Below are 25,778 nucleotides of genomic sequence, written 5' to 3'. Positions count from 1 at the left end.
CGTAGTTAGCAGTTCAGATAGGAATGAGGGGATTTTCATTTTTTATTGATACTGGAGAAACTAGATCATGCATCAAGGAAGAAGGATTTCCATTATCTAATAAATGTTTGGACACCCAAGACTTTTCAGAGACAATTGTGCAAGTTCCTCTGACAAAAGATATACCCTTGACAATAGAGACACAGCATTTTGTAGCGCCTTTGTTGTATTCAAAAGACACTCCCATCAATATTCTGGGGAGGGACCTACTCAGCAAATTGAATGCCACCATTTCATTCTCAAAGAAAGGGATGGTGTGCACCACACCGGGAATGTACCCAGCTTTGGTGGAAGTACTGATTCAGGCATACTATGCACACAGCACAATGACAGGGATACCCACACACATAGAATTGTTTGATACGGGTACACGTGTTGTTGGGATGGTTGCCAGGGATTGAGGAGAATGTACTCTGACTGTCCAATACATTTTCATTCAGGCCTCAGTGTCCCTCCTCATTTAACTCAAGCACAATACTGTACTTGGAGGAGGTAGTGGTACGAATAAACATGATTATGCCCTTTGCCATTGATGAGAAAAACAGGGAATGGTGATCAATGTTATGTATTGACCCCACACTGACATTGGCAGGCATACGCGACACAGAACTGTTTGCAATGAAATATTGGCATTGGAACAGCTTCACTATCCTAGCCAAGTATCAAAAGAGCATGTGGCTGCAGGGATAAGTGAAGACTGATTTGTGCTAAATCTGTTTGAATATGTGACTGAATATGCAAACAACTGCATGACCTGGCAGCTGTTTCTGCCAAGTCACACATTGTCAGTTGTACAGGGAACAGCTGCAACCATAAGGCCCCTTCCGGCACTTGAATATCAATTATGTTGATATGCAAGAAAGGTGTATTTCTTACAAGTACCTGCTTGTTGTTGTGTGTCCATTCTCACGTTGGCTTGAGGCAGGTCTCTGTGCCCACAATGTTGCCCGCACTGCGGCTAACTTTCTGTTGAGGGAGGTGTTCCCGAGGAGAGGGATTCCAGAAGAAATTCATTTTGATTATGGACACCACTTTGTCAATGACTTAATAAAAGAGATAACAACACTCCTGGGGAAAGTATAAACTCTGCACAGTTTACCATCCTCAAGCCAATGGTTTAGTAGAGAAGATGAATGGACTGCTTAAGATGTAATTGGCTAAGCTTTCACAAACACTTGAAAAATCATGGGTGCACTGCTTGCCTCTTGCATTATGCACACTAAGAAACATGCCTGAAGGAGATCATCACTTGACTCTACGTGAGATTGTTACAGGGTGGAGAATTCATGTCCCAATTCCACTGTTGCGTACAATTTCTGATGCTCACTCTACCTCTGCTATTCTGTGGGGTATTTTGTATGTACCTCAACAAACTTACCCAGTCCCTTAAACATGTATCCTTGCAGAGGAGGCCTAAAAATAAAAAATGGACAATCAGGTGATCCAAATGGACATTTCCCGCAAGCAGCATCCTTTTGGGAAACCATGTAAGAAAGTGGAAAGAGGAGCACTTCACTGGCCCACATGCCATCATCTAATCAACACCAACTGCTGTCGAGCTCGAAGGATGGCAAGGAAGGGTCCACATCACCGACGTTCGCAAAGACAAGACCACCACTTCTCAAGACACAACATAATGGGGAGTATCTCAGAGTTTACTTTCATTTTTTTTACAACTAACTGTATTTAGAAAAAAACAACAAAGGCGAGTGATGATGGCATTTTTGATAGAAACTCTGTAGCAAAGGTAAATAACTTTTCAGTGTCTTGGAACACTTCAGTTTCTTGGAGCGTAATGATGTGTGTTGAATGAATACCTTTGTTTTATTTGACTTTTAAAGAAAAAGGTGAAACCCAAATGGCTGGGAAAAGAAACAGGGTGAAAAGAATTATGACAAATGGGGAAGGCTTCCACCATGGTACTTAAGAGGAGCATAGTTAATTAACTGGTCATCTCTGGTATGATGAAATGATGCGTGTGGGGAGAGTGAGAGTAAATGTCTCATTCCACATGGTGTAGGAGCGCCCAAAGTGTTCTGGCCCCAGTGAGTGTCTTATGAGGAAGCAGGATGCCTGATGCACTTGTCCATATGCAAAACTATAAGTCTATATCAAGATAAAAAGGTGACAGTTCAGTGGGTGGATGAAGGGTGGAGCAGGTATTTGAAGACAATTTGTAAAATTTACAAAAACGATGGAAAAAATAAAACGTGATATGAGGTAACAGAATACATGACAACAGGTCCTGAAGAAGGCAAGTTATAAATAAGAGCCCATAACAGATTGCAGTGTACAATTAAAGAAGGGCAAGGCATCCCCTGGTGTCACACAGGCCACTGATGTTAATATAGTGAGCAGTATGGTACAGGTACATGTCGGAGGGAGGAATAATGCAGTGTTGTGATGAGGGACTGGTGGGTTCTGAGCAAAATGTGACAGTCAAGGTTAATTACAGCTGATGAGCAACTTGGGGAAAATATGTTCATGCTTTAACCTGGTTACATGAAAAACATCAACCAGTCGATATAAGAAGCATTACATGATTCCCTCTGTGTTTCAGGTCAAGTGGGTCAATTTTCCTGGGAAATTTTGGGCTGTGCCAAAGTGACAAAGAATGCACCTCTGACATGGGGAACTGAGGCGATAATGGATTTTTGGTGGGCCTGCGGATCCATAGCATATGCACAGCTTCTGCATGACTTGAGTGGAGTGTGTGCTCTCATCACCTTGCAAAGCCCTGTACTAGTGATGCCTCAAAATAGTACTGCCATGAAGACTGCACTGCAGGGAAAAGAGTTGCCGCAAAATGAGCAACAAAAAGTCATGCAGATAAGGAAACGTGAAAATAATTATGTCTAAAGAAAGAGCGCAGAGAACCTGGCTGCTATCCTGGATGAACACAATTTATTCTCCATGACTGCCACCTTTTTCACTTCATTGTTGCTTGCAGGATTACTGGCTGCAGAACTTTGGAAATGGCTGCACCTGGCCATATACAAATTGCTGTAATTGGAAAACCTCAAGCAAAAAGGTTTAATGCAATTAAAGAGGAAATGAGGGCTCTGCGGCTAGTGGCCCTTCAGAATAGATGTGTGCTAGACTTCCTCACAGCCATTAAAAAGTGTTTCCAACAATCCTGGGCCAGGTTGCTGCACTGCAATACCTGATGGTGATTTCTCTAATGGAACTCTAAGTACAGCCAGACAAGAGATAAAGACACTCCAGGGAAAGATGACAAGCAAGGTCAATGCAGTACAAGCAAAATACTGGCTGGACAGCATTTTCACATGGGTACCCACCTGGCTTTCCGGACTGTCCCCTTGTTGGTCCTCATTCTCATGACCTTCTGTGTTTTTAAGAAAAGAATGTAAGTGTATTTTAAGAAACAAAAAGGACATTTGATGTTACCCTTGAGTGTTGACAAAAATGGTTTTGAAATGAATGAGTAGGAACAAAATAATGGGGAAAGATGAAAAGGAGGGTCCTGATGGATGGGTTTTTATATAGCCTGCAGATGTTGAAAATTATAAAGAATTCTGGATTCAATGTTTAAATGATGGGACAGGGTGTGTATGGGTGGGGGAAGATCTGAATGGTTGAGAGTGGCGACTTGGGGAGACATGACATGACTGGAAAAAAATCTGGATACATAAAGATGAAGTTGCTAAAAAAGTAACAAGAGGCCCAAAACTATTTAATTATTAATACATTAATAAAATGGGGGAATAATGAAAAAAACATGCAAGTCCATGCTATGAAGGAACACACTTATCAGCTGCGAGAGTAGCACTGTCAAAGGGGAGGCGGCTCTTTCTGATATCTGTGAAATGAAATGCTTAATGAAACTAGTCCATAATTATTGAGACAAACGTAAATATAATCAAACTTAGTGGTAGAATGAAATGTGCTTAATAGGTCTTAAAAGCTTGGTTTCGCAGAAAGCGGTTGTTAGCATTTTATGTGTGGCAAAAGCCGCTGTGGCTGATGATTTAGTGTAGAGTCTGCGATCCCAGGCCAGGGCTGAGAAAAGTTCATAATGGTTGTTATTTTTCGAGGTCACAAATTACAGCTCGCAGGTTTCACCAGCAACCTATGACTGCATGATCATTTTATATTTCAAAATCACTCATAAAATGCGATTTTCTAATGGAGACGAAAATAACTGGGGCAGTTTCAAACTCGTAGAGCATTTTGCCTTGGAAAAGGGTTAGAGTGTCCCCAATATGCAACATTTATGTAACAGTGCGTCCGTGGTTCAAGCCTCTGATAGTGACTCATGCAAATCCGAATGAGGTGACCAGGGCAGTTTATAAAAGTTCTGCTGGTCGTCGGAAGTGTTTCAATTACTTAACTTTCTGCTGTGGGAATTGGGGGTGGATTGTGATGTCACAAGTCTGTAATTGAGGGCGCTGTGTGAAGGATCGTGGAGCCAATTATTAAATGCAGTGTACGTTTTTCTATAGGGGTTCAAAGTGTATAAGCCAATCAGCTGTGTGTGGGGAGATTTTTTCATGTTGCACGATCATGAATACTAATTACTTTACATTGCATAAAGGTGTTGACTTTAGGGGGGGTTCTTTGACAGTGCCTTTTCATTCATTTCTGTTCCACAATCTGTTGGAATTTGCTGTCCCAGCTGCGTCTGGGGCCCTAAATAAAATAGCGCTACATCTTGCACCTGCGTACATTGCTTTTGGACACAATGGTATAACCTGTGAATGTGCCTATTATAAAAGTGCTGAAAAAGGTCACCACACACAAGTCACCTGTAAATTCCCAACAGCTGTCACTGGTAAGATGTCTGGCATAGATATAGTTTGGTTTGTGGGTTACATTCTCTTGGCGGGCCTCCGTGTCATACACTATGTAGTCCTCAGTTTTATTTTGAGGTCTACCGGTTGTCATGTAACACACATGTTCAGCCGTGTTGACAATGGAAACTCTGCATACCCTACAGATTATTCCATTACTGTTATGACTCTCTGGAAGATTTATTTTGCAAGCAGGGCAATCACTACACTGTTGGCACATGACCACCCCCAAAGTTGCTTTCTGAATGTGTGTGTCTAGACAAGTTTGAGACCTCACAAACACGTGACACAGGGACATTTTGGAGGTACTTCCTTAAGCGTTTGATATTCCTCTCTTAAACACAAGCAACAGTGATACTGACAACTGTGTTTAAGTTTAATGTGGTGGCAGTACTGACAGAGATTTTTAGCCCCCAGAAAACCTTTTAAATTGATTACACCATAGAAAATATTGTCGTGGTGTCAAATATACAATGTTTTTCTGGCTGTTTTAGCTGTTAGCGAAAATACCACCACACCCGATTGTTAAAGAAGAGTATCTTGATGGGTCTATCAAAATATTGTTCAAAGATATTCAGCAGCCCAAATCCTACAGGAGTGTCCGTTGGGAGCCCCATCTCTTTGTGTGCTTGCAGAGCATTCGCACCTATATCGGCGTCTGTTATGCTCAGTGGTTCCATTAAACCTATGAGACTAGACGCCAGGCAGAGATTTAGGGTCTGTGATCAAAATTTAACAACCATCTGCCTTTAAATGTTATGATGTGGCTGTGCAGAATTTTGCTTAAAGGTTTATAAGCTCTGCCGGAACATGGTCTGACAACTAGCACCACGATTCTTAGCAGAGCAGCTCATTTGATATAGGTCTAACTCTGCAGAATCCTCTGCAAATTCTCCAGAAATTGCAAAACACAGAAAGTATCTTACTCTAAGCCTTCATTCTTATTTGAACAAAATCATTGGGCCTGACAGTTTCCAAAATCTGTTGAACCAGTGTTTCAACAGCATCTGTTATGACCGTTAGGCCATGCCCCATAGACCACACTGGTCCAAGATCATAACACTGAACTGCTCATAATGCTCCATGGCTGAGAAATGCTTTATAACTTCTTTGATAGGTCTGCACCCTCTCCAAATAAATCTGGGCCTCTGATGTTTGGGGGGAGGGTTGGATAAAACGAAACAGGACTTTTTAAAGATTTTAAATAGCCGATGACTCTGAGCTTGAGACCTGATCCATTTTAAGTTCTGCGGCCTGTCTTTAGGGCTCCCGCCCCCCTCCCATCACACCCACCCCCACCCCTGATTGGTTTTTACCTCCTTATCCCTGTCCTCCCCAGGGCAGCCCCTGCCCTGCAGCCCCAACGGCTAAGGGCCCCTAGGCAAAGGGCGGCTCCCCTTAGGTGGCTCCTGTTTGTGTCTGCACGTGTCTGCAGGGGACACCAGTTGCCAGCCACCACTACTGATTGTTATCTCCCCCGTATTGTCTAATATGCACTGTTCAGTATTTAAAATTTGCATTGTGAAAAAAACAGGCCTTTTCTCCCCTATTCAGGATTCTCAAACGTTTTTCCCATGCTGTCTAATATGCACCTTTTTCAGCATTTAAAATATTCATTGTGAAAAAAACCAGGCCTTCTATCCCCTATTTAGGATTCTCAAACTTTGGTGTGCCCTCCTACCTGTCTCAAACCGGCACGTTTGGAAAGCTCTATCCTAAGTGTTGTATGCTGTCCTATTGCGCAACTGCTTGACTCCTAGTGTCCTTTCGCTAGTGTCTCCCCTCTCCATTCCACCCCCTCTGCCAATGTCCTTCACTGATAAGAATGATTATCTACAAGACTCTGTCTGTCCTGGTGTTTTCTACAGAGACCAAACTGGAAGTTTCCATGTTCAAATAGCAGCACTGTAGCTACAATGTTCATTGCTGTTTGTCTTATTTTGATCAGAAGTGTTGTAGTAGTGTCAAAATGAATAAACTATTAATACACTGTCCAGGAACATCATGTGCACTTAATCAGAAAGAACATACAACATTAGTGTATTGATATCATACTTCCATGAGACAATTTCATAGAATATTTCTTCATGTGCTCTCACATTCAAAGGTATGTCCGGACCATTTATGACTATAATTGTATGCCACGTATCAGCCCATGTGTGTATTACGTTTATGCTCAGACCTTTGTTTTGAAGCTTAAGTGTATATTGTGTTATATGACACACATCACTGCTATCATGAACCTTCAGTAACATGGTGATACATACTTATGATTCAGTAATCAGTGCTGTTATGATTCAGTAATCACTGCTCCTATTCCTTATTGATGTGGTCATTCAGCTATTTTGGGAGCTGTTTACTAAAGGCTTAATGAAGATGTCAAAGCATTGTGCAAGTGTTTGTCACATGTTCTTACAAATAGAAACAATACACCACCCTGATGGCTTCATTAGTGGCTTTTGTGTGTTTGGCAGTGACTAAAAGACAGGTCAAACTGGATTTGTAACTTCCAGAATGTCAACATGTATTTGCTTATCCATTTGTATCTTAAAGAGAGCTCTGATATTCCATCAGTCTAAATGTGCAGCTGGTCAATTGGATCTCCATTTAACAGCAAATATATTGTCTAGCAGATTACTGCTTTCTTCAATAGAGACAGTTGCACACACAAGCATCTCCCCTACCTGTGTTTTTATTGTTGTTGTCATACACTTGGAAATTGACTTTTATGCTTTAATTTCTTCTCTCATTATATTATATGTTGATATATTGGTTGTCCATCCTCAAAACAGCCTCATTACAAGTATGGCGATGCAGGTAAAGATGGTGTTTAAGTGGCAGTAATTATGCTACTACCACTCTACTGCTGCATTACTGCACTGCCGTACAATTTTAATGGTAGGGAGGAATATTTACCTCCAGCAAAACTTGGAGGTAAATCTTCCTCCTTACTGCCAAAAATCTGTGGCTTCACCATGTGGTAATTCCACCAGTGCTAAATCTACCAAAAATCTTCATGGATCCTTTGGACTCCACACTTGGAGAAATAATACCACTTGCAATCCAATGGTACCTCGATGTGACTAAGTGGTGGTAACGGTAATCAAGTTTGGTATTAATTCAGCAGTACTACTGGCAGATTACCACCAAAATCAAAATAAGCCCCATTCTCGGGTTTTAGCTTCATGCGTCTGTATTAACATAGAGTCTATTGCTTTCTGAAGCAGACTCCTTGTGTTAAATTTAGACACAATTGGAACATCTATAAGTATCTCAGGTTGCTCTATAGAAGAAACAATCTATCCGTTTTTGGTTTTCATTACTAGCCATATATAAAATTGTCCTGCTTTTCTGGTTCGTGCAAATGTCAATACTCTAAGAAAAGTAAAAAAATAAAAAACTTTAGACAGTGGTCATGTTAAAATATTAACAGTTAATTGCTCTGTAGATTGCTCAGTCTTATCGCTGTCACTGACTTCCTGAACGTTCTTCTTCATTTAGTCCAGCCTTTTCATCTGCATCTGTGCAACGGTGGACTGGCCTACAGACAACTATACAGATTTCCGGGTGTCCCTCTGAACCATGGGTGTCTTTTGTGTGGGTACCCTGATTTCCTTTTCCTCTTACCCTCTTTCCCATACCCACTGCCACATTAATTCCATCTCTCCTCCTCCCTTGAAGTAAAGAATTAATTATGAAGCGTTGCATATATTATTTCTCACTCTTAACAAATGTTATGTGTTCGTTTTTTGTTAAACTGCTTTTTAATTTTTTTTATACGGACCATGTGATTTAGAATTAAAAACTTAGATCCAATTTTTGCACGTTTTTCTTTGGGGAGAACCCCTCAAACCTTACTTGGGTTGGTCTTCCTCACAACATTCGTACACACTGGGAAATATGAGGCCACATTGGCTCGGACAATTTAGGTTCTTAGTCCACCCCTGTGTCTGTGGCAAAAATACACACAAGTCAGCATGTATGTACTAAGTTTCTGTGTTTGACATGTTTATTACATATGATCACAAGACCTGCTTGATGTGCTAAGGTTCCAGTGGTACATAGTGCTGTGGGTTTCATTACATGCTAAACCATCGTTTTGTTCCTAATTGTACTTTTCATGAGTTCACTTGTCCAGTTCAACAATCAAAAGTGTCTCTTCTATTGGAATAGACTATGAGCACCCGACAGCTTGGCAAATACAGAGCAGCATTGAATAATATTTTGCTACAGGTGTTTGGGCACTTTTTTATCCTGGTGTAAACACATAAAAGAGACTTTGCAGGATATTGGGCATATTGGCTTGTGTAGCAATTCTAGCGGAATAACCAACAGCAACAAATTATTGTTAATGAGATTACTTGAGGGGAACAGAAATTATGGCAGAATGGTAAAAACACTTAACTCTGCCTCATTATTGGCTTATTTGGAAATCAAGAAAACACTAGGATGTGGGCCCTACCTAGACATCATGAGATCTAAACATATCTGTTCCTTGTTTTAATTCCTCCAACTCCCACTCTCCTCCTTTCGCCCCATTCAGCTAATCCAGAATAGGGCTGCAAGACTTATCCTTGGCCTCAAGTCCAGGGTCTGTATATCTCCAGCCCTATAATCTCTCCACCGGCTCCCTGTGCCCGCAAGGATCAAATTAAAGACCCTCTGCATCATCCACAAGACTTACTTGGCCTAGGCCCACGCTATCTCAAACTTTCCCTCACTAAATACTCCCCTGCTAGAGCCCTCCGCTCCTCTAATTCTAACTCTTTGATTATCAAATGCTTCTCCAATCATAGAGTGGGAGGCAGATCTCTCTCCTCAAATGGTGCCTCTCTTTGGAACAGCCTGCCTGCCCCTCTCAAGCTTGAGCCGGACCTCCTTAAGTTCTGGAAACTTCTCAAAACTCTGCTATTCTCTACCTCTTTTCCTCTTCCCCTTCCCTGCTAACTACCCCAATGGCACTGTGACCCGTGACCTGGTCCTCATGCATCTCACTGGTTACCAGGTCATCTATCCAGTCGACACCAGCACACACCCCCACTGCACTGCCCACTGCAGGCCCCTGCTTGATGGCTGTGCATCCCACCCTTGGCACTCATCCACCCTAGCACTTAGCCAAGGCCTCCTCCTGCACCTAACCAGCTCTTGTCCATCCCCCACCCCCACCCCTATCTCTTGCACTTCTCTTCACTGCACTTGCACGTCCGAATGCCACAAGATCGAGTAGGATGTTTATTTGCTGTTTTGCCATTGTTATTACTTCCCTTGTTCCCTCCCCGCTAAGCTTTGTGACGCCTTGAAACACAATTCTGTTGTATAGGCGCCTAACAAATGCTCAATAAATAAAGAGATTAAAAAAACAAATTGTGGTTTGGAATATTTCCCCTGGCATATAATTTGAACAGGAAAATGTCAGACAAATGTGCCTATTGCAAGACATGTCGGAAAACTGTTGAACACTTTCTCATATCTTGTCCATTATACCTACACTACAGGAAGTTGTATCTAAGACTAAGATGCCTGTATTATGGAAGACACACTACGGTAGAAGCTCTATCGTATCAAAATACAAGTGATGAGGTAACAACATTTGCTGTAGCTACGTATCTGTTTAGAGATGAAACAAGAGAAACCTATTCTTAAATACAGTTCCATGACTACAATGTGCACTACCTAATCATGCATAGGATCATGAATGCAGAAACAACAGGGAGATCTTATGAAGCTAGAGTGCACGGTACAACCGTGTTTGTCCTTTTAACCGTTAACAAAATAACATATGGTAGCACAAAAACAACGGTTTTATAGGAAAGAAGGTATTCAAGGTGCATCAGATGTATGCAAAACAAATAAGTGAGTTAAAGTGCTCGCACTCAAATACATGAAGAGGAGGGCCACCTGTCTCGGCGTACCTTACCCTAAGGAAGAACACCCTGACCCTGACGGGGTGCCTATCCCTGGGTTACGCGTGATGTATCGCCTACTAAAAAGATATAGAGGAGAGTGCTGTCCCTCAACCTTCTATACTGGTGGCGGTGTCTGAAGACAGACACGAGTAGTCCAACAGGGACATCTAAAAAGTGGTAGACTTCAGCAGGTTAGGCAGCGTGCAACAAAACTGTATATTAGATCTTGAGGCTACTAAAATGCATGGATACAACCTGCGAAACAGGTCAACTGCTTATATTCCATCCAGAATGTATAACTTTAATAATGATTCCCGTAGGTCATTGTGGTTGGAGTGTGGAACAGTACTGCTGGAGACACCACTGGAGGGTGCAGTAAAACAAACCCAGCCAAAGGGCTGTAGGGCTAAAAAATGGCTCTTATAAAAAAAGGTGTAGCTCGCTCTGTGAAGTTGAGTGTGCTACAGTTAGCAATTTTTAGAGAATACAGTCTCTTTAGTTGGTGTAAGAGAGATCACGGGTAGGTCATGAGAGCCCTCATGACCGAAAGAGGTCGACCGGTTTCGATGGCGTGGGAGATTCAAACCATCTTCTTCAGGACCGTGACTTGAAATGCAAACAAGTTTGCCAAATGTTCAGGTAGATGCTGAACAAGGGGATGCTGGTGTCTCCTGTAGGGAGACAGAAGGGAGGGGGAGAGAAAGGGAGGGGCAATCAAACATTGAAAAAGAAGCACCAATAGTGTGCAGACATACAGGTGGTGCTTGTCATGCGTTGAGTAGAGCATGTCGGAGCAAAAAAACTGCAGCGGTCAGAGTTTGCAGGAACGGTGGGGGTGCCTGGACACCTGTGTAGGGTCTCAACGCCAAGAGTGAGGGAAAACGGGGACAAGGGAGTGAGGGGGAGGGAGGCCGTGAAAGAACGAGTCTCTCCAGGTGACTGATGAGCTGCTGCCTAGGTGGTGAGGGGCAGCGAGTGTGCTGGTGTGAGAAGTGGTGCACTACAGGGCAGGAAGGCAGTGAGCCTCTGTGTGGTCCACAAAAGGGGGGAGCTATCCCAAATTGGTACAAGTAAAATGGAGGGGGCTGAACCTACCTCTTCACCAAAGCCTCTAGGCACAAGGCCTTTCTGGGAGGCGAGAGATGACACTGGATTGCTTACAGCATTGTGCTGGTGAGGGAAAATCGAATACCTGCACAATCTGGTGATAATGTGTCTGAAGGAAAACAAAAAGACCACAGAGTGTGGATGGAAATGGCTCAAAAACACATGGCTTTGTGAGTTAGAGTATAGAGCCAAGGTGTCTAGGGGTGAGCCGTACCTTTAGAGCTGCAACTGCTGGGCTCCGTGAAGTCCGTGTGCTGTATCGAGCTGGTACAGCTCGAGACTGGCGGTTTAAAGTAATGAGGCCCATCGCCTATAAAAAGAAGCGATCAACGCGCTCGCGCTGGTTTAGGCGACGGCGGCATCGGCGTGACGCAGCTGGCTCCAAGGAAACGCCTCGAGCGTTCGGAGCCAGCGGAGGAAGCCCAAGCGCCTCTCGAAAGAGTGGCAGAGCGCGCTTTAATTACGAAGGATCGGGCGCTGAAGCCCGATCTCATGTGGTAGAGACTCGATGGGAGGGGGGAGGGGGAGGGAAGGAGAAGGGGCGGGGAAGGGGGGATGTGGGGGGGGAAGGAAAAAACGAAGAAGGGGGGGAAAAAGAGGGCAACAATTGGCACCAGAGGGACTCGAAAAAAAGGGGGGGGCTTTGGGGAAGGGGGGTTGGTTTGAGGGAATGGGGAAAAGGCATAAATGACCATGACCAGATTGGATGGTCAAGATTGCTCATGAACCCTGGGCAGTGTGAGGAGGGTATACCTCATGGGACTCATGGTATGTCTAGAGGAGTTAAGGTACTTGGAAAAGCAAAGGTAGAAACAAAGGAGCACTATTGCTGTGCGTAGGATTGGTGATTCAGGACAAAACTGCTAGTTCATGCCACTGGATTTGTTCATTCAGACCTTCTGAATAGGTATTGAGTCTATAAATCCACATCTGTTCTCTTTTGAAAAGTATATTGTGGTAGTTGCCGCCTCTGCGAGGCGGTGTGACTTTTTCAGTGATGGTCCATTTGAATTGGTCCGCAGTATGTCCTTTAGATGTAAAATGAGTCACCAATGGTGCAGTGAGTTTGTTCGTTCTTATGCATGATTTGTGTTCGGTCATGCGGGTTCGAACTGGCCTAGTGGTCATTCCAATGTACCTCAGGTTGCATGGGCAAGTGATCATATAAATGACGCCCTTGGTGTTGCAATTGGTGAATGTGTTCTGTGTCCATGGTGTTTTCCAACCTATTTCTATCTGCATGGTTCTAGAGGTCTGAGCGCACATGGAGCAATTGCCACAGGGCGCATGGCCTTTGATGGATGGGGTATTCCGAAGGGTCCCCTGCGTGAGGACATCCCTGGGTGGACCCGGTGTGAGGGTTTTAACAACCTTGTCTCTCACGTTGCAATGTCTCTTGAGGGCAAACCGTGGGACAGGGATGGTAGATTCGCCTGTGTTTAGAATAGGCCAAAGTCTTTTAACTTCCCGCTTAATTTTATTCAGCAGAGGTGAGAAACTGAATACTGCTGTGAAAGTGTTAGACTCACGTGGTTTAGTATGTTGTTGTAAGGTAATAGAACGTGGAATGTTCCTAGCTCTTTTACAGGTGTCCTTGATAATCCTCCTAGGGTAACCTCTCTCGGCCAGTTGTATTTGCAGTTGTTTGGATTGTCTGGTGTAGTCCGGAGTCTGTGTACACAGCCTCCGATAACGTAAGAACTGTCCAAAGGGGAGATTATCTCTGAGTGCCTTGGGGTGGTAGCTTGAGTAACAGAGCAAGGCGTTTCTGTCTGTAGATTTCTTGTAGACGCTCGAGTGAAGGTTCCCGCTAACTGCTGAGATGGCAAGATCGAGGAAGTGGGTGTTGGATCTATGTCTCTCCAAAGTAAACTTGAGGTGTGGATTGAGGGAATTGAGCCAGATGTGGAAGGCCTCTATCTCGTGTTCTAAGCCTCGAAATATCACAAAAATGTCATTGATATATCGCCGCCATATAATTAGGTGTGCGAGATACGGATTAGTCTCTGGATAGATGTGTTGGCGTTCGAATGAATCAACATATAGATTGGCGAGGCTGGGGGCAAAAGTTGCGCCCATCCCAGTCCCTGAGATCTGTTGGTAAAATGTGTCTTCAAAGAGAAAAAAATTCTTGGTCAGTGCTATTTCTGCGAGAGATAAGATGAAATTAGGCGGGACTCCATGGAGGTCCATACCTGAGTGTAACAACCTGCTGAGCATGTGTAGTGTTTCTTGCTGCGGTATCCGGGTGTAGAGGGATTCTATATCAATAGTGGCTAGCCATTCTGTTTCTGGATCGTATGTGATGGTGTCTAGAAGAATCAGCATATTTGTGGAGTCTTTCACATAGCTAGTCATTTTTGGGACTTGATCTTTGATAAAGAAATCCACATATTGTGAGAGGGGTTCCAGAACAGAGCTAATTCCTGAAACAATGGGACGGCCTGGTGGAGGAGTAAGCCCTTTGTGAATTTTTGGAAGAGCATACATGGCAGGGATCCGGGGGTGGGGAGGGGACAGAAACGCGGCTTCCCGAGCGCTGATGTGTCCCTCAGCTTCTGCCTCGTAGATGATAGGTGCTATCAGAGCCTGCAAACATGGAGTAGGGTCTCTGGGTAGAATACAGTAGCTGTTTGGGTCATCAAGTAGATTGGTGACCATTGTGATGTATTTAGTGGTATCCATAATGACAATGGCACCCCCTTTGTCAGCTGGTTTAATCACGATGTCTGGATTGTTGGCTAAGTCTGTTAGAGCAAGCAGTTGGGGTTTGGTGCAGTTATTATGGATAAATGGAATGTTGGATTCAAATTCGGAGATCTTTTTGAGCAATGCCTGTTCAAAAGTAACTGATTCTGCGGTGTTTGCACAATGCGGTGGGAAGTACTGTGATGGAGGGCGTAGGCCCATCACATCTTTGTCTTCGTAGGTATGGTTTGCAAAATACTGATTCAATCGTATCTTACGCATCATTTGAGTAACTTCTACCCTGGTCTGGAACGGGTCATAGCGGGCTGTAGGGATGAAAGCTAAGCCTTTTTGTAGAATCTCTTGTTCGGGTCTGGTAAGGATATGGGTGGATAGGTTCACGATAAGTGAGGGAGGAGTGGTGGTATAGCTCCTTGTCCCCGACTCCGTGTGACCACTGTTGGCTGGGGGTGGTTCTGCCACCGTGTGCGGTTGTGGCCTCTCCTGCGCTGTCCTAAAAAAGGAACCGCAGGGGGGGTGCCCTGGTTGGAGCTGTTGAACTGTACTCTCTTGTTCTGCCATCTGTTTTTGTTGGAGCTAGTGCTCGAGTTGCTACTCGAGCTATTCCAGGATCTGTTGGAATTAGACCTTTGGAGATTTTGGAACCAGAGTTGTGCAGCGTCTCGTCGAGCTTCTTTAGCTTTCTCAGTAAAGTACTCTTCTGCTACATATGGGTAGATTTTTACATGCGTAAAAGGTGCAAGGTCCTTCTTTAATTTAATAATCTTCCTATTCAGGTTGTTGTCTTTAAACTCTTTCAGTGTGGTTTCTAGGAGAATGAGTTTGGCCGAATAGGTGTCCGCAGCGATTTTGGTTCTAAGTGCCTCGCTTTTTTCATTCAGTTCAGTCAGTAGTTGATCTGCGATACATCACGCGTAACCCAGGGATAGGCACCCCGTCAGGGTCAGGGTGTTCTTCCTTAGGGTAAGGTACGCCGAGTCAGGTGGCCCTCCTCTTCATGTATTTGAGTGTGAGCACTTTAACTCACTTATTTGTTTTGCATACATCTGATGCACCTTGAATACCTTCTTTCCTAGGATCATGAATGAACATTTTAATTGAGGCTCCACACTATTGTGTTGTAAAATATTGTATTTTAATGATTTTTTATGTCTATTTATATGGAATGTCTGATTGATTTTATTATATGCTTGTGTCTGATGACATAATATCGAATACAGATGAATGGAAATGGTCTCATTTAAATGTTCACAGTGTGCTTTTCTCAAAGTCTTCCTTATGTTGATAACTAATCTAATCCAAATGTCAATGGTCTGTCCCCATTTCTAGTTATGTGTGAATGATGCACTGTACTGCATGATGTGCCTGTTTACTCTGATATGCATATGGTATTGGACCTTCAGAGTAGTGTTAGGCTGCTAAATTTCTCCGACTCTCTTATTCTACCTCTGCAGTATTCGTAGTCTCTATTAGTGTTGTAATTCAATTGGGTGTCCTTGTTTAGGGCAATTCACCAGCCCATTCCAAAACCAGGTTCACACAATTATGCATTTCAGGTTCATTGATAGAAAGAGTAACGACAGCTTAAGTTTCCAATACACAAAAATACAGTAAACCCATCACACGGGAACCAGAAACAAACTGTTTTGTAATATCAATAATTGGTTTATTTTGGATATATTGTATCCATAAAACACATAAAACATGTAAAAACCACTAGGAAAATTCAATAAAACAATCATAAAAGGGCAGTGGACAAAAACATCATAAAGTGGAAATGCATGCAGTAAAACCATCTAGCTTGGTTCTTTAGTTCCAGGCTGAATGTAAAAAACAGGCCAATATAAAAGCATTGGTTGCATCTCTTATGGATAATAATGATAAAAAGGCAGCGAACCACTGCCTTTAACCAGATTCGGTAAATAATTCAAGTAAATAGCAGGGACATAATGTCACCAAAATGCTAGGGTTAGCAGAAGTGACATCACATGACCCTTGACATCTGATGACATCACCGGAAGTCATTTGACCCCGTCCCAAATTGATAACACAGGAAGCAATGGAACACAACGTTTCACCCACTGCTGATACCAACAGGCTCTTAATGTCTCCTATGGCAAGGGACACCCCTGCAGTGTGTTTCTCAAATGTGTATATCCATTTCCCCATGCCCGCCATGAGTAAACCATTCCTGCACCCTGCTACACTGCTTACGTGCACCCACTTTTTGAGTACATGCCCCCCAAAATCTGACATGCAACCTCACCTCCACGCTGCATATCCTGCGCGCTAGTGTACTTGCGCCTGCCTTTGGGGTTGGCACATCATCTAGAGGAGTTGCGTGGCCATTTCCCGGCCGAGAGGCTGCACGATCGAATCCATGAATGCATCTCGTGCCGCACAATACTGGGCGTGTGAGCGACTGCCTGTTGGCCATTCCTCGGAACTCCCACTTTTCTTCAGGTTCTTCCCCGTTTTTTTTGTTCCACCCCCGTCTCAGCCCTCTGTCTAAGCCACGACCATGCTCTAGGTGGAGTGTTGCGCAAGGCCCTTGACGGCTCGCACAGATGTGCTAATCTAGCGCGAACAACATGCACATCCAAGAAAAGTACCACGCATTCTATTCCATGAATCGACGAAGGGGGATTTGCGCGCAATTGCGCACGCGAGTAACCTATTTTCCATGCAGATAATTCCATGAATCTGGCCCTCAGGTTAGTGACCATCTGCATAGATAGCTATCAATTCTACTTGTAGGTTTTTTTTCAGAGGACTTGTGAAATGCAATATCTCCGTCTGCATTTGGTTTTACTAATTACTTCAAGTTCTCATGGTAAGCATAAAAAGAATGTACGACTTGTTTAATTGTGTTTGGTGAGATGAATCTACATTTTGAATTACAAGGGAACAAAGCATGTGTTGGGCATTCCCACAATGCAAATGAAAGCTCATATGTGCTCAGTACATAGCACATAACATACCTTTCCCGTTTCGGGTTTGCCTAAAACATGTTTCTTTAGATAAGTCATGCCACTTTTCAAAACTTCACTTTCAAGCGCAGCATCACTGATGCAAGCGCGTTAACATCACTCTAATAGTGATGTGAAAGAAATGTTGATCTTCATTTATATAATATCTTCATGGGTACAGGAAAAACGATTGTCTTCCCAATCTAGGACCTCTGCTTCCAATGCAACATGCACATACCGTTTTGGATGGTTGGCAATGTTATGCAACAGTGCACACATGGTTAACTGATTTTGCTGTTGTGGGGTTCAGGTTGGGGTACTTCCATCTCTTGTAGGAACCTTTTGTTGATTGCAGCTGTACTCTAAACTTTATTTTCTCCCCTGCATTAATGCTTATAAGGGGGAATCTTTCAACCAAATGCAACTCTTGCCATGTATTTAAATATTGTACCCTGCTTGAAGTTTTGTGCTGCCATGATTCTGCACTACAATGTCGGTAATTGTGTTTTTGAGCATTTAGGCCCTTGTGTTATGGTAAATATAATGTTGACGACAGATGGTGGGTGTGTCAGTATTTGTGCCCTGCTGTCAAGAGCCCAATCACATCAGGTGCATGTGCAATGACATAGACCTCCTCATTTACTGCAGCACTGCCAGAATACCAGGGAAGTGAATGTGGGTGCTAATGTAGGTGGGGTATCAAGGCCCTGATACATGTATAGAGTGAGCATGACAGTCCTTAAGTTGTGGAAGGCAGTACATTTGTCCTGAGAACACAAGAGTTGCAAGCAGCCACAAATGTACCTTTGATAGGGACTTGATTGAATTATGGTAGCACAACTGCATGCAAATCTCAGTGTCGACTATTTCTGCTTATAACCAAACATCTTCAATCATGGGTCAACTCACTGCGCCATCCACTACATGTGGATCATATCTAAATGCGTTCTCCGATTTAGATATAGGTGTGCCAACTTAGTTGATTCCACTCATAATAAATGGTGTTTTTTTTGTACAGTTAGCATGAGACAGCACTCTAGGATGAGCTCCTAGCCATTGCTCCAGTGGACTGCCAACTCCAACATGCTAACAGATATAATGAACACAGAGCCTGCTCATCTGGAGGTAGTTTCTCACACCTTTATCTGCCATTCATCATTATGGTATCAAACTAACAGATTAGGCTACACGATCATTAATTAGTAAACCCATTGCACCTATGTACTGGTGCTTTGAAATACTGTTTAGATGTATAAGCACCTTTCAAATGGCCAATAAATAAATAAATAAAACTAATTCCAGCTAGGGCCACCTCTGACCTGTTAATCTTTTCCTTGCTCTTTCTCCTGTAGCACTTTTATTCTCAGCCACCATCAGGAAGCGGGCACCACCTTTAATTAGTAAAAATGGATTTGTTCTTGTTAATTAGATTTTTTTCTTGTATTTGTACCATGAGAGTAAACCACTGCTGCAGACAGTAGTTAAAAAATCCTTATAGGCTTGCGACCAGGGGTGAGACCTCCTAGCACTCTCTGCTCCCTTGCATATATATCGCGGCTAAATTATTTTTCTGTTATATTGTTCAAATGAGTATACCAATATCCACAATGTGTGAAACAATTCAAATGCTTGTTAAAAGGCACTAAGCCCTGAGCAGGGGGTGACCCTGGGGCATTACCTGAAATGATAATACCCCACTGTGAGGGGCTTATTGCTATTAGTACCCTGGCCCATAAGACCGGGGTACTAGTAGCATTTTTTTGTCATTTGCGAAAGGCTCCAGCGTTACGCAACTTGAAAAAAAAAATGCCAGCCAAGGACTGGAAAACAAAGTCTGTTCTCCATTTTCATGGCGGCCATTGAAAATAGTAAAATAAATAAACTAACAAAATGGCCGCCATGAAAACTGGAGAAGGGACTACACTTCTCCCTTTCCATGGCGGCCATTAATATAAGTAGGAAACAAAGTCAGCAAAAAAATGCCCACCATGGAAAGGAGACTACGTGTAGTCCCTTCTTCCTTTCCATGGTGGTGTGTCGCAGATCGGGAGCACACGCGCTGGGGACAAAAGTGTTCCCAGCGTATCTGGTCCCAAAAAGGAATTAAAGGAAGGTAAGTGGGGGGAGAGGGAAATCTGTGGATTGGAGGATAGAGGGAGGAGGGGAGAACTTACCTTGTTCCCCAGTGCGGAAGATGGTGGCCTCCAGCCCTGAAGATGCTCAGGGTGGTGGGATTACCATCCCCGTTCCGATCCTCCTCATTGGCTGGAAGGCCTTGACCACCACCACCCCCCCATCGCTCACCAGGTACTAAATATTTTTAATCAAGAAAAGAAACTAGTAAAAGCTTGCTCAACATATTATGGCTGATAATAGCCTGGAGAAAATTCAACCTCAGAAAAACACAGCACTAGAAATATCAGAACAGTCACCTCTGTATTTACCGAACCTGGCTTTTTTAGAAAGAGACGCAAGAAGCAAGGTGCAAGGTGGATGCAGAGGAAATCTCCGAAACCCAAGCATGCAAACCGTATTCCAACAAAGGAGAAACTAGCAGTGAATATTTCTGATAGGACCCTAAGTCCAAGGAGAACAGTCTTGACTTTGTCCCAAAGTATAGTACTACTCAATTCGAAACTAAGGTGCACCTTTTCAAATTAATATGCAAAATTATACTAAAGGCGTTTTTTCGCAGAACTAGAGAAATTAGAATCTAATGCACAGTGACTGAAGAACGCTGTGTCGAATTCAAACCCAAGAGAAAGTTTTATCCACCTGATGCAAAGAGTACTATTGACATCTTCCATAAACTTGTTCAAGATGACATCAGTAAGATATTGTACAGACAACCCAAATATAAGAACTTTAATAGGGTTGAACTGGCTTTGGTTAAGTCACCATATAAACACCAGATCATTACAATACACCCAACCAACACAGGGGGATCTCTGGTTATTCAGAACACAGCAGATTATGACTTTATTATTATTATTATTCAGTGTTTATTACGTGCCACATGCCCATGGGCCTAAGAGCGCACAAAGAACATAAAGACAAGAACAAATACAAGACAAGTCCGAATCAGTGACAGGGACGAAAAGCAGAGGAGGGGCAAGCTGTCCAGCTGGGTTTGAAATTAAAGAGGTGATTCTTCAACAATTTCTTGAAGATAGCAAGTGTGTCAGCAGATTTTATCGAACCCGGTAAAGCATTCCATGCCAACGGAGGCTGTATGTAGAAGGTCGTGCCACTGAACCTAACAAGCTTGTATCTGGGAGGGATCAATTTCAGATTGTCATGAAAGCGCCACAGGCAGTCTAGTTTATTTACTATGATCCAGTCTTTGAGATATTTCGGGCTGATGTTCTTCCAACATTTGTAAGACAAAGTCAGAATTTTGTGAGTAATGTGCTTCCCTAAAGGAAGCCAGTGAAGCTCCCTTCCTGCCTTGGTTACATGATTACACCTTGACAATGCAAATATGGCACGCACCGCACAGTTTTGTGACGCCTGCAGTGAGTGTATGTTGGCCTGCGAGGTACCAGCCTGCGAACTGTTGCAATAGCCCAGCCTTGAATTCACAAGTGTGGTGGCTACAAGAGAACGTTTGCTGGCAGAGATAAATAGTCGAATTTGGTTCAGCGGCTTTGTGGTATAGCCACAAAATGACCAAGAGTGTGAGACATGAATTTTTACGGACAGTTCGGCGTCGAGACATGATGGAGTTACCCACAATATAAAAACTGGTGTACTCAAGATCAAGTTTATTTAAGAAAGGGCCTGACGCCACAATCAGCAACTCAGTTGTATCTCAACTAAGGGCCAAAGCATTGTCTGCCATCCATGTCTGTACAGCATCATATACTTTATTAATAACATCAGAGTCATTTATGTAATTTCCGGTGAGCTCCTGGACTATGTGGGTGTTGTCTGCATAGTTGGTATTCAGCACATCCAGGTTGTCCAGGAGACTAAGCAGAAGCCTGATGTAAATGTTGGAAAGCGTAGGTGCGATATTGGAGTCCTGTAGAACACCACATGTTAGTGTAGTAGGTGGTGAGCGGGCCTAGCCCACTGACACTCTAGCAGAGCATGGGCCAAGAAAAGACAAGATCCGCCTGGTGTCCTGGTCTAAATAACAAGCCTGGTCCCTGAGTCTAGAGACCAGCAAAGCATAATTGACCAGGTTAAACGCTGCTGAGAGGTGCAGCAGCATCAGCAAGGAAGGTTGTCTGCGGTCCACTATACTGGCAAGGGTAGATTTAAGGTCCAGCAAAGCGGTGTCTGTACCATGCCGTTCTCTGAAACTGGATTGGCGAGCCCCCAGGACACAATGTTCATCAATATGCCCCTGAAGCTGAAGATAGGCAACACTCTCCAGAATTTTCAGAAGAAAAGGAACATTTGTGAGGGTCTGATAGTTATTGGCCATTGCTGGGTCAGGGGTATTCTTCTTAAACAGTTGCATAATCCAGGCTTGTTTCAAAAAGGAGGGACCAAGGCACTTACTAAAGGACAGGACGATACATTTGATGATCCAGGGACAGAGAAGCTCAAAGGAGCCTTTCAGAATATCAGCTGGACAGATGTCTCCAAGACAGGATGTGGGTTTCATACCGCGAATAATATTACAGATCTCCAATTCAGAGAATTCAGAGCGATTGGAGAAGTTGAAGATATTGTTAATGGTCGGAGAGTGAGGATTATCTGTGCCTAAGTTGGAATGCAGTCTTAGTCCAGTGGAGCGCTATTGTCACCCCCTAATAGTCAGCCTGTGTCAATGAATTTCGGCAGTAAATTCATTGTGGATGAAGTGAGACTTTTAGGACTGCCTTAGTGGGAGTTGATGGTAACTTGAATTCAGACAGAACTTTAAATAGGGTGTGCGAACTTGAGAGGGCATTGGCAACTCTGGTGTTGAGAAAGGTTGACTTGGCATTGGTAATAGTTGTTTTAAATTCATTCAGGGCTGATGACTAGTGAGACAGAGTGTAAGGACCTGGGTCCCTCTGCCACTTTCGTTCATGCAAGCTTTTGCTCTTTGTGAGTAAGATCATGGCATAATTATACCATGTATTCTTGTGAGAAGATTTGATGGAGAAGTTTATGGCATCCACAAGATGTGTCACCAAACTAGACACATCAGTAACGTTGTCAAGAGGCTGTAGCCTGGAATTCACCAAAACCGAATTTAGCAAGAGGGAGATTCCTGAAGTTTCTGGATTTCTTTTCGGGTTTGGGCAACTCATCCAGTCTTGCAGAGGCACTGATAAAGATACATGGAAGTTGAGTTGATGATGGTCTGACCAGGCCCATCTAGAGACTATAATCTCCAAGAGGGGCAGATGGTGTGAAATCACCAAATCCAAGGTATGATATGATATGATATGATATGGCATTTATAACGCGCCTATACACAAGTGTTTCAAGGCGTGACAAGGCAGGGGGGGAACAAAGGGAGGACAAAACAACGATCCTACTAGGCCAGATGTCATTCAGAATGCGCAAGTGCATGGGAAGGGGGGAAAGGAAAAGTGCGTAGGGAAAAGGGAGAGGGGAAAAGTGCAGTGCATGGGAAGTGGAATAAATATGACACATAACAGCCAGCTAGTGGCAAGTGCAAGGAAGTGCAGACGTAAGTGCTAGTAGGGGGGGGGACTGAAGGGATAAGGGAAACGGTCCCAAGTGCAGGGTTGCCAGGGAGGTCGTGCAGGTGGGTAATTGATGGGGCCTGGGCCAGAAATCAAAAGGGTGGCACAGGCAGCCAGTGCAATTACAGTCAGGAATTCAGCAAGGGAGAGGAGGAGTGTAAGCAGAAGCAAAGAGGAAGGTTTTGAGGTGTTTCCGGGACCGGAGATGGTTCTCCTCAAGTTTCAGGGAGGCAGGAAGGCTGTTCCAGAGAGAGGCCCCTGCTGAAGAGAGTAATATGCCACCAACTCGTTGCTTGGAGAAGCGACTGACCCTAAGGGAGTTGGAGGCAGATGAGCGAAGAGCTCGAGAAGGGAGATATTTAGGTAGAGAGAGTTGAAAGTATTTCGGTCCCAGACCCCAGAAGGCCCTGTGTACAATGAAGAGGGTTTTGAACTTAATCCTCGCAGCCACTGGGAGCCAGTGCAGAGATTTCAGTCCTGGAGAGATACGATCCCTGGGCTTGAGGCCAAGGACAAGTCTTGCAGTCCTGATCTGGATAAGTTGCAGAGGGTGGAGATGAGAGGCAGGCAGATTTAGATAGAGGCTATTACAGTAGTCCAGCTTGGAGAGGACCAGGGCTCTGGAGGCAGTGAGCTTCTGCGGGAAGGAGAGGAAAGTAAGAATACCTCTAAGGAGGTGCAGCTGGTAGTGTGACCTCTTGGAGACATCAGAGATGTGAGGGGAGAAGGAGAGTGCAGAGTCGAAGATGACCCCGAGGTTTTTAGCCTTGCAGGTGGGTGTGGGAGGAGGGCCAAGATAGGCCGGCCAGAGAGCTGCAGGGAAGAGGGAGTGGGTGTGCCGATGAGTCGAATCTCAGTCTTACTGGCATTAAGACAGAGGTTGTTGGCGGCACACCATTCCTGAATGGCAGACAGACAGTCAGAGATGAGGGAAGGTGAGGAGGAGGCTAAGGGTAGCCTGAAAATGAGCTGGGTATCATCCACATAGCACTGAAAGTTGGGACAGGGAGTGGCGACGTGGTGGGCAAGGAGTGCCAAGAATTGTTTGAACAGCCAGGGAGAGAGGTTAGATCCCTGGGGGACACCACAGGTAGAGAAAAAGATGTCAGAGAGGAAGGACCCAAGTTGGACCTGGGAGGGTCGGTTGGAGAGGAAAGAAGTCAGCCACACCAGAGCCTGACCAGTGATACCCAGGTTATCACGGAGACGGTTGAGGGCATGGTTGACTGTGTCAAAGGCAGAAGAGAGATCAAGCAAGATAAGAACGCAAGGGGTGTTAGAGTCGAGATTGGATAGCAGGTCTTCACGGATGTTCAGGAGAGCAGTTTCCGTGCTTCTGGCAGCTCTAAAGCCAGACTGATGATCATGAAGACAACCAACAGATTCAGTGTGGAGATTGAGCTGGGAGATGGCCAGTTTCTCCAGGAGCTTGCCCAGGAAGGGAGTGATGGAGATTTGGCGTTAGTTAGCCGGGCAGGAGGGGTCGGCAGAGGGTTTCTTAAGAAGAGGGTGCACAAGAGAGTGCTTCAGGGGAGATGGGAAGACTCCAGTGGTGAAGGAGTGATCGCAGAAATCTGCCAGGGCAGGCACCAGGGAGTCGATATGATCCTTGATAGTTTTGGAAGAACAGGGGTGAACCTGTTTTGACGAGACTTTCATAGATCGGACTTGTCTAGAAACCTTGTCTGGAGAGAAAAGGGGAAAGGCAGAGAAGGAGGGAGGAGGGGTGGCAGCAGAAGGGCCGGAGGAAGAGCAGGGAATAGCGGGAGGGGGGTGAGAGAGGGAGAGTGAGGACAGGATGTCCTGAGTTTTTGAAATTAAGTGAGAAGCCAGTGCCATGCAGAGGGCCTGGGAAGGGACAGGAGAGGTAGAGACTACGGCAGGATTGGCCAGTTCCTTGCAGATTTTAAAGAGTTCAGCCGAGTTGTTAGATGCTTCAGAGATGCGGGCTTGGATATGGGCTCTCTTCTTGGTGAGGACGGAGAGCCGGTATTGCCTTTGTAGCAGGCAGCATGCCAGTTTGTCAGAGGATGAACCTGAAGCACGCCATTTTCTCTCGGCAACCCTACACTTGCATTTAAGGATGACGAGGTCTGAGTCATACCAGGAGTTACACTTGGCTTTGGGCTTCAGGCGGATTCTCATGACAGGGGCAAGGATATCGAGAGTATCAGATATAGAAGCGTAGAACATTGAGAGGGCTGTGTCAGGGTGGGAGTCAGCCAGGGGGGGATGAGAGGGTGAGAAGGTGGTGGCGAAACCCCACCCATGTGTTTAACGTTGTGGACCCATTGAGAATAACCAATAGTGTTGAGGGCGTTCAAGAGGGACATAGCTTGTTCATCTGATTGGGCTTCAGGCCATGGGTTCAGATCACAGAGTACAATTACCAGAGTCCAAGGCATGTGATGGAGTTAAGAAGGTCAAGAAATTGTTTGTCAAACTGGAGCATGTCCCTTGATGGTCTGTATATGACCAGAACACTCAATGAAATGTTAGCATTAATTGTAGTCCTCGTGAGGAATGTTTCACAATCATCTGGGCAAGAGTGAGAAACAATGTGGCGATCCAGAAAAGTTTTAAACA

This window comes from Ambystoma mexicanum, chromosome 6p (assembly GCF_040938575.1).
Source record: "Ambystoma mexicanum isolate Mex_15411 chromosome 6p, UKY_AmexF1_1, whole genome shotgun sequence".
Taxonomy (NCBI): domain Eukaryota; kingdom Metazoa; phylum Chordata; class Amphibia; order Caudata; family Ambystomatidae; genus Ambystoma; species Ambystoma mexicanum.
Note: the sequence above shows the minus strand (reverse complement) of the source record.